Consider the following 16,338-nt stretch of genomic DNA (forward strand, 5'->3'; position numbering starts at 1 on the left):
GAAAAAAAGCCTTACTTTTCCACAATGGAGATGAAGATATTTTTGAGATACTTATGCCTGAGCAAAATTACTACAGTTCAACTAAAAATGCACGAACAGCCTATTTCACGTCCAAAAAAAATACAATATATGAAACACTTGTCTTCCGACACACTAAGCAAGAAGCAAATGAGACAATTGACCAATATTGCATGCGAAATGGGGAATCAAAACACAAATGATAAGGTTGTCTCTCTGGTCAATTACACCAAAAAGCACTCTATAAAGACAGAAATCTGTCACAGCTGTTGGAGTTAGCAAGGTCACAATCACTTACAGAGTCCAGAGCTACTGAAGTTGAGACTGCCAACAGTTGAGGCTCCCAACTACTTTTTTCATGTTTTCATGTTTGTCACTCCTCAAAAAATCAACTACCAAGGCCAATACCATTAGAACGGTATCAAGTATGCATACCACAGCAAAAGGGTGAAAGAATGTAGCCAGTGTGGAGACAGATGATCCTGAATATACTTGGATGCTCTCTTTCATACACAATAACCAGCCATATGTGACAGTGACCATTGGCTGCATTGACAGGAGCATCTGTCAATGTCAAGGGAGACAAACGTTCAACAAACTTTAGGATTGCCCCATTTTCTGCAAATCATGGAATACAAAAATCTTCCCTTACAGCAGTGACCAATTACTGAATGTTCTTGGGACTTTTAAAACACCAGTCTCATTTCAAAGACACTAGAATGAATGCTGTATTCTACATCATATCTGGAAATGTGACACACCTATCAGTTTCCACACAGCAACAGATTTTTTCTTTTATTCATTCAAGGGATGAGGACATCGCTGGCTAGGCCAGCATTTATTGCCTATCCCTAATTGCCCTTGAAAAGGTGGTGGCGAACTGCCTTCTTGAACCACTGCAGTCCGTGTGGTGTAGATACACCCACAGTGCTGTTAGGAAGAGAGTTCCAGGATTCTGACCCAGTGACAGTGAAGGAATGGTGATATATCTCCAAGTAAGGATGCTAAGTGGCTTGGACGGGAACTTCCAGGCAGTGGTGTTCCCATTATCTGCTGCCCTTGTTCTCCTAGATGGTAGTGGTTGTTAGTTTGGAAGGTGCTGCCTAAGGAGCCTTGGTGAGTTTCTACATTGCATCTTGTAGATGATACACACTGCTGCCACTGTGTGATGGTGGTGGAGGGAATGAATGTGGATGGGATGCAAATCAAGCCAGCTGCTTCCGAGTGCTGCTGGAGCTGCACTCATCCAGGCAATTGGAGAGTATTCCATCACATTCCACATTTAGACATGGTCTGCTTCAGTATCTGAGGAGTTGCGAATGGTGCTGAACATTGTGCAATCATCATCGGACATCCCCACTTCTGACCTTAAGATGGAGGGAAGGTCATTGATGAAGCAGTGTGATGAAAGTATAATAATTTTCATAATAGTTTTATGGTTTATTGTGAAGTAGGTTTATGGGAGCAAGTGTAGTTAGGTCTGTGTGTGATTTAATTACATTTGGACTCAAGTAGACTGCAAGCTTTAAATCATCAAAAGAAGCCAGGTTCTTGACATGCCAATGAGTAAACATGGATGCTGGCTTAGCATGTAGGGTGTGAAGGGATTGTTGGATTTCAAAGGCATTTTAGTCTGTTTATACCTAGCCAGATAAGCAAGACTAAGGAGCGTTTATTTTTCCCAAAGGTCACTGAGAATATTTGCAACATGGAAATTTTTATATTATGAGGAAGATACAGTTTCAAAGATATATGGAACAATAGAATTTACATATTAAAAAGAGAGAAACATATATAAAGGAGAATGAAAGGCTATTTGTCAGAAGGCCATGTAAGATCTAACAGGAGTGTGTGAAATAACCTTAATGAAGCCTCTAGCCTTTGTGCATAAATCTGCTACATAATAAAACTGAAGTTGGGGAAAAGCCATTTGGATTTCCACTGTCAAGTGGGTATTGTGTTAACTTGCTGGTTCTGTTTTAAATCTAGAATCTATTTTGGACCATTGCCTTAAAGGGGGTGTAACTGGGGGTCAGGTTAATTAGGAGTTTTAGGAGTTATAACATTAGTGAGTAATTTGTAGTCTTATGGTTAGAGTCAAGATTTCTGTTCAGCTATCGCTCAACTCCTCAAGCAACCACTGATTTATCACCTTCAGAATTGCTAATGAAGTGCCAACTTCGTACATGATTGAGTCTAGCATTCCCAAATTTAGAGAGGAAGGTAGAGAGAAACCAGGGTAGTCAGAAAGTGAATCATGACATTCACAGTATAGGTCAGAAGTTTGCTGTGGGAGATACAGTTTTTGTATGAAATTTTGCAACTGGACCAAGATGGGTCCCTGGTGCAATTGTCTCTGAAATATCTTATCTTATTTTATCAGTAGAAGTGGAAAACAGGATTGTTAGGAAACACATGGATCATCTCAAATGTTGAGAAACAGTCCAACAACAAGTTAATCTGCCTGAAATCGAAGTTGAAACTTCAACCCCTGGGGTGCCAGAGCAACAAAGAATAGACATACTTGATGTCTCTGTTGAAGTGAATAGTTCTGAGCTGCTATTGTCTAGGGATGTCCCTGATGCTGCAGTTCCTGAGCAAGTTGATCCAATGGAAGAACATCCAGTTTTAGAGTTGTGCCGCTCTACCCAAATCTGAAAATATCCTCAAAGACTAAATTTATAATGGCATGAACTGTATATAATTGTGTATAATAAGGGTTAAGATGTTTTTGTAAATAAGAGGGTAAAAAAATTAAAGGGGGAGGAATGTAATGATTGTAAGTTAAACCATTTCTTACTGTTATGGGGATCATGTAACTGTATAGTCGAATCAGCCCTAAGTGCAGGGAATCTTAGGGGCGGAGAATTTTAGCCTTGGTCTTGGAACAAGCATGTAGCCTCATCAGGCATCTGTAAATAAAGTTTACTGTTTCTTACAAGAAACTAGTCCTACATTCCAAGTTTATTACGCTTACAGCATTCTCCATTTACACTAGACTTTTCCAATACAAGAGTTAACTCCGCAGCTCAGGTATTTCAGCATTATTTAGTCCACACTTTAAGGACTTGAAGGCATGCTGAACATCAGTGATGACATTGTCATCTACAGTCACACCAAAAATGAATTCAAGATACACCTATATACATGCTCACAACATCTGAAAGAACATCACCTCACCTTGAACAAAGACAAATGTTTATCAATGAAAGCAGAATCAAATTCTTTGGTCATGCACTCAGCAATGAAGGAGTATCACCTGATCCATGGAAAGTTGAAGCTATTGCAAATGCTGTGGATCTTATAAATGTGCAGCAAGTCAGGAGTCTGCTAGGACTCAGTACGTATAGTAGTCACTTCATTCCTGACCTCACAAGGTTATCTGCACCCCTACGCAATCTGATGAAAGAGACCACCAAGTGGACCACATCACACAGAAACAGGCTATACACCAGATAAAACAATGGCTGTCAGCAAGATGCAGAAATAACTATTTAAAACCTGAGAGAACCACCCAGTTAGTCGTGATGCAAGTTTAGTTGGATTAGGCATAGTTTATGTGCAGAAAGACAACGGCAGGCAACCCATCAGTAGTTGTGATGGCAAGCAGATCACTAACACCTTTACAACAATGTTAGTTGCAGAGAGAAAAGCGCTCTCAATCATATGGGGTATCTTACACTTTCATCTCTATTTGCTTGGAAGCGAGCTTGAAATAATAACTGATCATAGAGCACTAGTAAAGCTCATTTAACAATCCACATAGCAAACCATCTGCTCATTGACTGTGGGATTCTCAAAATATATGAGTATGAATTCCATGTTGAGTATTAGCCAGGTAAGCTCAACCTAGTGGTCTATCGTTCACAACATCCATTGCCAACAGTCAGTCCTACTAGTCATGATGAAAAGTTTGCCAAACAACAACTTGACTATGTAAGCCTAAATGGAGTACCAAAGTTGCTAAAACTAGCTGATAGTCATTTGGTAGTACAGAACAATAAAAAATCTGGAATTAAAAGTCTAATGGTGACCTTGAAGCCATTGTCGATTGTCGTAAAAACCATCTGGTTCACTAGTGTCTTTTGGGGAAAGGAATCTGCCGTCCTTACCTGATCTGGCCTGCATGTGACTCTAGATCCACAGCAATGTGGTTGAATTTTAAATGCTCTTTGAAATGGCCTAGCAAAACCACTCAGTTGTATCAAACCGCTACAAAGTCTGAAAGGAATGAAACCAGATGGACCACCTGGCATCGACCAAGCCATTGGAAATGACAACGGCAAACACAGCCCTGTCAACCCTGCAAAGTTCTCTTTTCTAACGTCCGGGGGCTAGTGCCAAAGTTGGGAGAGCTGTCTCACAGACTAGCCAAGCAACAGCCTGACATAGTCATACTCACAAAATCATACCTTACACATTGTGTCCCAGACACCAGCATCACCATCCCTGGATATGCTCTGTTCCACTAATAGGACAGACCCAGCAGAGGCGGCGGCACAGTGGTGTACAGACAGGGTGAAGTTGCCCTGGGATTCCTCAATATTGACTCGAGATCCCATGAAATTTCGTGGCATCAGGCCAAATGTAGGCAAGGAAGCTTCCTGCTGATTACCACCTATCACCGTCCCTCAGCTGATGAATCAGTGCTCCTCCATACTGAACACCACTTGGAGAAGCACTGAGGGTGGCAAGAGTGCAGAAATGTACTCTGGGAGAGGGACTTCAATGTCCATCACCAACAATGGCTCAGTAGCACCACTATTGACCAGACTGGCCGAGTCCTAAAGAACATAGCTGCTAGGCTGGGCCTGTGGCAGTTGATGAGGGAACCATTAAGAGGGAAAAGCATACTTGACCTCATCCTCACCAACCTGCCTGCTGCAGATGCATCTGTCCATGACAGTTTTGGTAGGAATGACCACCACACAGTCCTTATGGAGACAAAGTCACATCTCCAAATTAAAGATACCCTCCATCATATTATGTGGCACTACCACCGTGCTAAATGGGATAGATTTTGAACAGATCTAGCAACTCAAGACTGGGCAACCATGAGACACTGTGAACCATCAGCAGCAGCAGAATTGTACTCAACCACAATCTGTAACCTCATGACCTGGCACATCCCCCACTCTACCATTACCATCAAGCCAGGTGATCAACCCTAGTTTAATGAAGAGTGCAGGTGGGAATGCCAGGAGCAGCAACAGGCACACCTGAAAATGGGGTGTTATGGCACCGCCGATGGTAAATGCTGATCTGTTCAAATCCTAAAGGGAAACTTGAAACAACTGCCACAACTGTTTTGCAATTTGTATAAATTTCAAGATGCATGCTTTGAATTCAGTAGTAATAAGACCACCGAGTCTTTAGGTTTCTTACAAAACTAAACAAAACTTTTAATAAATAGGGAAAAAATGATTTTAAGCACATACATAGGTTTACAAATTACTCCTATGATAATACCTAGCTCCCCAAGTAAATCTCCCAATTGTACCTCTGTTAAGGTAACAGTAAAACACGTAGATTTTTAAAAATCCAGGCAAAGTAACATGATACCCTGAACAGTCGAATTCAAAGTGAGTTTTCTTAACTTCAGTTGTTGCAGACAGCAGTTTGAGGCTTAGAGGCTGGAGGATTTTCACACTTGTTAGATCTTGGAATGCCTTCTTTCCTAAACACAACTTCATCCCCTTTATACAGATTTCCCCTTTGAATGCAAATTCCCATTTGTTCGATGTGGAGAGAATTTTCCTCTCGTTGAGGGGGGGGTTGTGCAGGGGCGGGCGCAATTGTGTCCACGCCACTATTTTACGTGAGCGGGCCAATTAAGGCCCACCCAGCGTGACGCACGCCCGGAAGCTCTGCGCACTCCCTGTGCGGGCAGTGGGGGGGTTTCCCGGAGTCGGGAGTGCGCTCTTTCACACACGCACGTGAAAGAGCGCAGAAATCTCCCTGAGGCACCTCTGTGTCTCAGGGAGATAAGTTTTAAGTTTTAAAAATTTTAAGTAAAGAAAAAAAATTTAAGACATGTCCCCTCATGTGATAATGTCCCATGAGCTGGGACATGTCAATGAACTTTAATGAAAAAATTTATTTGATTAATAAACCCTTCATGAAACCTCATCCCGCCCATGGATGAGGTTACATGAAAAATGCGAAGACTGCCTGGGCAGGCAGCTTTCTCAATAGGCTTAATTAGATAATTAATGGCCTTAACAGGCCTTTGACAGTTTGGCAGGGGCGCAGCAGAGTCGGCTGCCCGCCCGCCAAACTGAAAATCTAAATGACGCACGGTGACGTCGGGTCGCACACCTGGCGTCACCCCGCGTCATTTTAGGCCTCAGCGAGCGGGCCCCACCCCCACTCGCCGAGCTGAAGATTCAGCCCTATGTCTTTGGATTTTACCTCTCTAATAATAAAAATCTATCATAGTACCAATTTACCAGTAATCTTTGGGAAAAAATAAACACACTGTTTCTTAACTTCACTTGGCTGGGTGAAACATTTTACCCCCTCTTTTGAATGCAAGCTAACCTGGTTTATTTAAAAATGCAAATGTTCCCTTTACACCTCACATTCTAAAATTTCATCCATATTTACCTACTTAACATTTCAAACCTAGCTTATCTTCTGATACAGAAAAGCATTCAGACCAGCTGCCTTTAAATCAATTAAGTCACACACACACACACACACACCCCACTATTACTCAATATTACAAAAATTCCAATAACATTACGAAAATTACATCTTCCTGACATGTGGTATCAATTTGGTGAAGCTACAACTCAGGCCTGCTTGTCTGCCAAACAGCATAAGCATCAAGTGTTCAGGCAGAGCTAAGCGGTCCCACAACCAACAGATCAGATCTAAGTGCTGTGGTGCCACATCCAATCATGAATGGTGGTGGACAATTAAGCAACTTACTCGAGGAGGAGGCTCCAAAAATATCCCCATCTTCAATGATGTGGGAGCCCAGCACATCATTGCAAAAGATAAGGATGAGCCATTTGCAAGAATCTTCAGCCAGAAGTGCCGAGTGGATGATCCATGTTGGCCTCCTCCGGAGATCCCCAGTATCACAGGTGCCAGTATTCAGTCAGTTGAATTCACTCCTCATGATATCAAGAAACACCTGAAGGCACTGGATAGTGCATAGGCATGGATCCTGACAACATTCCGACAATTGTACTGAAGACTTGTGCTCCAGAACTTGCCGCACCCCTTGCCAAGCTGTCCCAGTACAGCTACAACACTGGCATCTACCCAGCTATGTGGAAAATTGCCCAAGATACAAGGTATGCCTTGTACACAAAAAGCAGGACAAATCAAACCCAGCCAGTCACCGCCACATCAGTATACTCTCAATCATCAGTTATGTGGCGGAAGGGTTCATCAACAAAGCTATCAAGTGGCACTTGCTTAGCAATAACCTACTCACAAATGATCAGTTTGGGTTTCGCCAGGGCCACTCTGCTCCTTATCTCATTACAGCCTTGGTTCAAATGTGGACAAAAGAGCTGAACTCCAGGGGTTGAGGTGAGAGTGACTTCCCTTAACATCAAGGCAACATTTGACCAAGTCCTAGCAAAACTGGAGTCAGGGGGGTAAAATCTCCACTAGTTGGAGTCATACCTAGCACAAAGGAAGATGGCGAGGTTGTTGGAGGTCAGTCATCTCAGTTCCAGGACATCACTGCAGGAGTTCCTCAGGGTAGTGTCCTCAGCCCACCATCTTCAGCTGCTTCATCAATGACCTTCCTTCCATCATAAGGTCAGAAGTGGGGATGTTCACTGATGATTGCACAATGTTCAGCATCATTCGTGACTCCTCAGATACTGAAGCAGTGCATGTCCAAATGCAGCAAGATCTGGACAATTTCCAGGCTTGGGCTGACAAGTGGCAAGTAACATTTGCGCCCCACAAATGCCAGGCAATGATCATCTCCAACTGGAGAGAATCTAACCCTTGATATTCAATGGCATTACCATCACTGACTCCCCACTATCAACTTCCTGGGAATTACCTTTGACCAGAAACTGAACTGGACTGAGCCATATAAATACTGTGGCTACAACAGCAGGTCAGAGACTAGGAATCCTGCAGCATATAACTCACCTCTTGACTCCCCAAAGCTTGTCCACCATCTACAAGGCACAAGTCAGGAGCGTGATGGAATACTCTCCATTTGCCTGGATGAGTGCAGCTCAAACAACACTTACGAAGCTCAACACCATCCAGGACAAAGCAGCCCGCTTGGTTGATACCACATCCACAACTCCCTCCACCCTCCCTCCATCACCGATGCATGGTGGCAGCAGTGTGTACCATTTACAAGATGCACTGCAGGAATTTACCAAGCCTCCATAGACAGCACCTTCTAAACCCATAACCACTACCATCTAGTAGGACAAGGGCAGCAGATACTTGGGAACACCACCACCAGGAAGTTCCCCTAAAAGCCACTCACCATCCTAACTTGGAAATATATCACTGTTCCTTCACTGTCACTGGGTCAAAATCCTGGATCTCCCTTCCTAACAGTACTGCAGGTGTACCTACACCACATGGACTGCAGCAGTTCAAGAAGGCATCTCACCACCAACTTCTCAAGGGCAATTAGGGTGCTTCACATTTCATGAATACACAAAATAAAACTCAAGTATTGCTGAAAAAAGAGACATGTTGAAGCTTTTTGTCTTGCGCTCATCAGGGCACTTCAGAAGAATACCAATGTAAGGGGAAAACAACAACTTATGCTGTATGAGAGGAAGGTGCTGACTGGTTTGCAAGTGGGCTCAGATTGGTAGAGGCTTTCCATGGAGAATGCACCAATTGATGGTGACTGACAGTTAACTGCCAAACATTGTTTGAAACTTAAACCAGGCAGCTTGACCCTGATTGTTCAATGCATTGCCCTGAGGAGTGAATCAACGAATGGTAATCGCTTATCTAGTTCGGCTGAAACAGGCACAATGTGACTACATGTTCTTTCTGTCTGCAAAGAACAGGGCCCTGTGTATTAATATACATAGCTTCCAATACTTGCAAATGTGCCACACTGCGAGCCAACTGACAATCTTAAAATTGATTGTCAGTGTAATTCTTAGCACACTGAGGATTATTTAGCAAATGTAGTCCAGTCATGGAATCACAGCTAATGTTGGACACACTGTTTTCAGTTTCCCAAGCTCGGGTTGGTTGGGTACAGTCTGTACCTTGCCTGTTGCGAAGAGCGGCAGAGATATGCTGTTTGATACAATCCATCAGTCTGTGGGATGTACAGCCTACATAACTAGCATCACACTGGCACTGAAATGACATTACATATTTGTGTGATAAGCAGAATGTCTTTTTGGCTTGCCGGCAGCATCCTGTTAGTGGTGTAAACCATTTGTGTTGCTATTGCTAGCTTCACCTGTTGGTCAAATTTTTGAGATATCTTGCTCTTACAGGGTAATCTGAGGGAGACTGTGCACTTTTCAGGGCCGAAAGTGATGGCCTTAGGCCCATTCTTGAGTTTGCATGATATACAGTGGAAAATGATCTGATTAGGGTAGCCATTATCCCACAGGGTGCTTTTGATGCTCTCTACTTCGGCATATAATGGTATTCTTGTTTATTCTATAATGGTATTCATTCCTGATGAGTACAAGATGAAAAGCTTCAACATATCTCATTTTTCAGCATGCCTAGCTGACATCAAATGAGTCACTGCAGGTATGTATGATGATTATGGAATCACAAAACTAGAAACATGTGATAAAGATAGCACCTACAAACAAAATTGCTCTCACACCACAACGTCTTCACAATGTTCAAAAGAGCTCATTGTTACTGTCGGAGATTAATCACACCGAGGCATCATTAATACATAGAAACCCCAATTATTACTTGTGCACAAGGGAGAACAATACAACGGGAGCTATTGTGCCGTCTCAAAGCAGAATACACAAACACTTGCTTAAAAGCATTTTACAACCAATCAGTAAATTTTGCACATCTCAATCCACTTATTTACATACGTTAACTGACCAATCCATGTTTTAGTTAATTTCCATTCCTACACAACAGGTGCAGTGCCTACACACTTGGTTATCACAACTTTGATTACATTCAGCCCGAGAGAGAGACACATGGATTGTCTCAGGGCTCATACTACAGTGGTCAGACAAGATGGTATTGTTCTTCAAGGTTGCAGTATTTTTCTCTTAGGCCTAAGCATTTAATTTAATTTCTCCATTAACCCTTTCAGTACTAAGTGGGTTCCCTATTTGCCTAGGCCACCACACTTCCCCCCTTTTGTCCTAAAAGGACAATCCACCACCCTTAGCCAAATTCTATGTATCCTAGTCGCCGGGCTTCTTCCTCAGTGGAACCCTGATTCCAGATGATAGGGAGGGAATAGATAGCAGGCTTGAATCTGCAAGTTAGGCACAGGAACCCAATGGCAACTCACCCACCTGAGTACTACCCTTGGTATAATTTCTCCTGACGCATAGCCAGGCCGGGCCCTTAACGACCACAAAGGTGGGCTCCCGTCTCCAAATGGGCGTTCGATGAATGAGGGCCTCTGTATTAACTAGGGACCAAGTAGAATCTGAGGGGAAAGCCAGAAAATGCATCTCTGAGGAAGAGGGGTTAACAGGAAAATGAGTACAAATACAGCATTTAGTCTGATTAACTTGCGAGGCGACGGCCTGCATTCACTGAACCGCAGAATTGGTATTCCATGCCCCCGCAAGGACCACGCAGGACAGGATCCAAATCAGAGTCAGCATTCTGACGGCTCAGTTAAAGTTCTTGCACAAGCACTTCCGTCCGAGGTCAGCGTCCGCTTGACGTGCGATGCGTGGATCCACAAGGGTCGTCCTTCAACCTTCATGGCCGTATAGGTGGCGAGCAGGACTTGGAAAGGCCCCTCCCATTGAGGTTCCAAACAGTTCTTTTCTCCTGAAGGTCTTTACCAGGACTAGATCCCCAGGCTGGTATTGATGGCAATCTTCAATGGTGGGCTTTTTCTGAGCTTCTACGACCTGTATATGCAAGCTCTTGAGAGAATTAGTGAGCACTATACAGTATGTAATCATTCCCTCATCCATAGCGTGGATGCCCATTTCCCTAGCAGACAAAGGTGGGGCCACTGGGAGGCACATAGGACGTCCTATTACAACTTCATAAGGAGAGAGGGGGGTGGTACAGTTAGGGTGAGAGTGCATAGTCATGAGCGCCAAGGGTAGAGCTTCAGGCCATTTCAAACTGGTTTCTTCACATAATTTAGCTAGTTTGTTTTTCAGAATACCATTTTGTCTTTCCACCACCCCAGTAGACTGGGGGTGGTATGGGCAGGAAAGGTGATGGTTGCATTGTAAGGCCTTCAACAGTTCCTTTATCACTTTAGTGGTAAAATGAGGCCCATTATCACTCGATAAAATCTCTGGTATCCCAAATCTGGGTACGTATTCGTGCAACAACAATTTTGCAACAATAACAGCGTCATTTCGTCGGGTGGGATACACCTCCACCCATCGCGAGAACAAACATACTAGAACTAAAACATAATTATATTCCATACATTTAGGCATTTGTATAAAGTCCATTTGTAGGTGTACAAATGGGCCCCATGGCTGGGGTCCCATACCAGCAGTCACTATGGGCGTGTTGCCTGGGTTATGTCATTGACATAGGTATGACAGGTATTACTAATACAAAGCCTATTAGCATATTACTATTCACTATACATTCAACATTCATTCTATATACACGTGTTAAACCTCTGAGCTGGCAACCGGTCACGTCATGATTCTTGTGTCGTGGGAGATTCAATAAATGCTCATTAGTTACCCATAAAGGGACTACCCATTCTTTAATCTGTCCTAAATTTTCTCGGGCTTGTTCCAGTGCCCAAGATCCATAGGTGCTGAATACATTATTTCTGCTCGCTTCGTCTGAAATATTTTTCCCTAATTCAATTAATTTATTGATAGTCCCCGCATGACTTTCGAGCACGGTAGCCAGGCTTTGGATTAACCAATGATGTCCCTATATTGAATATTGTAGTGGCATCATTTATCAGGCTGCGCTTAACGCGGTTCCCTCCCAAGCCTGATCGCATCTTGCCATTGAACTGAATTGTTTCAGTCATCAATTGGCGCGTCAGAGCTGTATAGAGTGCTTGGGTATGGGTTGAGCACCACTGGGGCAGGACAATTCCGATATGTTCAAGACTACGGGTACCAGCTCATGGTGTACATTATCATACAAAACTTCTGATTAACCAGTACCAAACCATTCGTCGGTCCTGGATGCATAGTCAGACAAGATGGGTCAGTCGGAGTGGTTTGAGGGTCTTCAATTATCTCTACTTGGACTTTGAAAGTAGAGATGGGAGGTGGCTGGGTAGTGGCAGACCTCCCATGCCCGATCTGAAGCAAACCCTTACTACAATTTGAAAGCACTTGTTCTCCTACTGTTACATTTATCATTCCCCGTTGCGTGTCGCATTTGGCACTGTCCATGCTGTACCAAAGTTCCTCCTGCGGTGCGGGATGAGCAGTGATGATCCCCGACCTTGTTGCCAGTACTGATACGCCCATGACCAGGATCGTAGATCTGTGGAGACATTAACATCGGCTCTCGTTCTCATATCTACAAGTGCGCATGTATCACCTGTCATAATTACCTCGAATGGTCCATGCCTGTTTGCTCCAAGCTCACCCTGACCATCACCTTATTCCCCACTTGTGGGGTCTGTTGTTGCTCTTTGGATTTGCCTGTTTCCATATCCTTAATCATCTGTCAGTCTCTAACTTCCTCTCTCAACTAATGTAATTGCCTACTTAATTCCCTCACATTGCCCTGTATTTTTCCTTTCAGTGGCCCTACACCTCCTATTACAATGCCTTCAGGTAATTGCATGGCCCTTCCTGTTATCAATTCAATGCGGTGAACCTGGTAGTCCTATTTGGTGTAGCCCTAAGGTGCATCAGAATGCTGGGCAATACTGTGGCCCAGTTGTTGCCTGTCTCCTGAATTGCTTAGGCTATAGACGTTTTTAAAGTTCAGTTCATCCTTTCCACCATCCCTGGACTCTGGAGGTGGTAAGGAATATGGAATTTCTGTTTAATCTCCATAAGATTACACACTTCTTTAATGACTCTCCCTGTGAAATGAGTTCCTTGATCTGAATCCATCTGGGTAGGCACCTCCACTCCTTCCAGTTTACTCTCTCCTGATGCTGTCTCATGTCAGGCCTCAATTCCTTAAACTGCCAACACAACTCTACAGTGCACCTTCTTATCCTATCTTTCAATGGCTCAGTATCTTCACTTCCAGTGATGGTTCACTCTGGGAACCGCTTAACTCTGCCTGTCATCAAGGTGTTAATCCTGTGGTGTTACTTTTTGTAGCTCACAGGCACATTAATATAATCAATAATGCATCTATTTAGCCTTTTTCCAGCTTTCCCTTTACCTGTATCCATCTTGTGGTAAATTGTTGTTAAGTATTATTTCTCCTTACCTTTCAATTCCTGAACTACAGATTCCACATAGTTTTACCTCTAAGTTTTTTTTTGACCATGATCACCTTGATTCTCTTGAAGTCAGTTTCTCTATTGTCTTGATTGTTTAAAATGTTTCCTTACTCTTTAGGCAGTTCCAATGCCTCAGTTGATGGCCAGATTATCAAAATCATTTCCCTTAAAACAGTTTGTACATTATGTCCTCTTTCCCTAACTCTTTCTCCTACTTTCCTCATACCAGTTTACACATGCAACACGTACCATCTTATCTTGTTCAGGTTGACTGGAAAGACTTTACTGTCCAATAAAGTATTCTCATAACAGTTTTAAAACAGAAATCAAGCATTGGCATGTTTTGCTTCCTTATCTTTTTCTCAAACAACATCTTATTGTCCCACTAAATTATGGTCTGACTTTTTTTTGCATTATCCCAGATTAATTAACTCGGCCAAAAAATGGATTTCTGCCAAACTTTGTCAAGGTCTTGAGCTTAACTTCACATTTTGGGAACAAACTTACAAACACAAAACTTTCAGCATTTGAATTAGTGCCAATTGTTGGCAAACCTTTTAAAATGAAAATTCCCTTTTGAGAACTTTATCAAGAACCAAACATCAAATTTTTTAAACATTGTAAGAACTGTAATTTACACTATCAAAATTAAAACAACCTCTTTTTCATGTGTAATGATTTGTATCCAAGTTATAATTTCCGTATGTTTATCAACACATTCTTTATCTTAGATAGCATCCTAGTGATTCAAAAGTAACCTGTTAAATTACACTGCACTTTACATCTCAAGATTGTCCAACATTCAAATTCCAGTGCTTTTGGAAAGTAGATTTCCTTTAATAGTTAATTCATCTCTTCATAAGAAACCCCTTTTTACCCTTTGGAACCACCTAGACCTTGTGTTTATGTCTTTTGGTTTTCCTAGAATCTTTCTGAATTTCAAGTAATTTTTTTTCCTCAGAATTTTAGAATATGAACTCATATGTATTAACCCCAATCAACTTGGAAGCTGATGATGAGGGTTATTCCCTACTAGTCTGCAAGGGGGTGGTACAAGGGTTGGTTCATCTCAAACAAAGGCAAGCCTTGTTTTATCTTTATGCTACCTTCAAATTACGATTTTTGCCAGAAATCTCAACTCAAACCTTATACTCAAAACTTTGGAATATTTGAATAAACTTTTCCTTTAATCTAATATGCGGCTTTCGACTCTAAAGTGCTCAACTACACACACAAAAGACAATTCAGGGAAGAAAACACAATAAAGCTCACATACAAATGCTTCATTGCGCACAAATAAACACATAGACAAAGGTATGTATCGATACTCCTATAATATTGAACTTAACTCTAAATGAAACTTCGAACAGCAGTGGGGGAATAAAGGGATCTTGAAGGCTCCACCTATAGGGACCTTCAAACTGATGAAAGCTCACATTTTCTCTGCTGCTGCTTGTCAATTGCTCATTAACCCCCTAGGGGTACCCTCTCTCTCTCTCTCTCTCTCTTCAGCACAAACAGCTCTTGTAACTTAGACCAATTCATTTTTTTTTAAGTTACAGAAAATTCAGTAGCGGACTATCTACCTCCCTTAAAACATACTATAAAAGCGCTCAATTGTGTCCCGATTAAAAGTTCCAGCTGGTGGGAAGCTCTCTCCTTTACTTTGAGTCCATTTAACCCAATCAGAAACATATTGGACAATTTCAGGACCGTAATGGACACAGATATAAGCATTTGGGGTTCCCATCAAAGGGGGAACCTGGGGTTTCTTTGATGCCATATTTCCCATTTTTACTTAATAATATACACAAAAGAAAACACAGAAATTACTTACTTTTCACCTCCAGGGGACTTGAATCCCTGGGAATACTACTACTACTTTTTTCCTCCAGGGGACTCAAACCCCTGGGAATACTACTACTACTTTTCACCTCCAGGGGACTCGAACCCCTGGGAATACTACTACTACTTTTCACCTCCAGGGGACTCGAACCCCTGGGAATACTACTACTACTTTTCACCTCCAGGGGACTCGAACCACTGGGAATACTACTACTACTACTACTTTGTCTTTTTGGCTTGCCGGCAGCATCCTGTTAGTGGCATAAACCATTTGTGTTGCTATTGCACAGTAGCTAGCTTCACCTGTTGGTCAAATTTTTGAGATACCTTGCTCTTCCAGGGTAATCTGAGGTAGACTGGGCACTTTTCAGGGCCGAAAGTGACGGCCTTACGCCCATTCTTGAGTTTGCATGATATACAGTGCAAAATGATCTGATTAGGGTAGCCATTATTCCACAGGGTGCTTTTGATGCTCCCTACTTCGTCATATAATGGTATTCTTGTGGTTTCCTGATGAGTACAAGATGGAAAGCTTCAACATGTCTCATTTTTCAGCATGCCTAGCTGACATCAAATGAGTCACTGCAGGTATGTATGATGATTATGAAATCACAAAACTAGAAACATGTGATAAAGATAGCACCTACAAACAAAATTGCTCTCACACTACAAGGTCTTCACAATGTTCAAAATGAGCTCATTGTTACAACCATATCAGAACTCATGTTATGCAACAACTGCATTATCATTCCACAATCATTGAGGGAATGTGTTGTTGATATAGCACATGAAGGTCAAAACCGAACAACTGCTCAGGGAAAAGGTGTGGTTCCAGGAATTGACTGCTTGGTAGAGCACAAAATCATTCAATGTTTTCCATGTCAAGCAACCACAATGTTAAATCTTCCTGATCCTCTTAAAATGTCTAAACTACG

Source organism: Cetorhinus maximus, chromosome 5 (assembly GCF_964194155.1).
Source record: "Cetorhinus maximus chromosome 5, sCetMax3.hap1.1, whole genome shotgun sequence".
NCBI classification, from domain to species: Eukaryota; Metazoa; Chordata; class Chondrichthyes; order Lamniformes; family Cetorhinidae; genus Cetorhinus; species Cetorhinus maximus.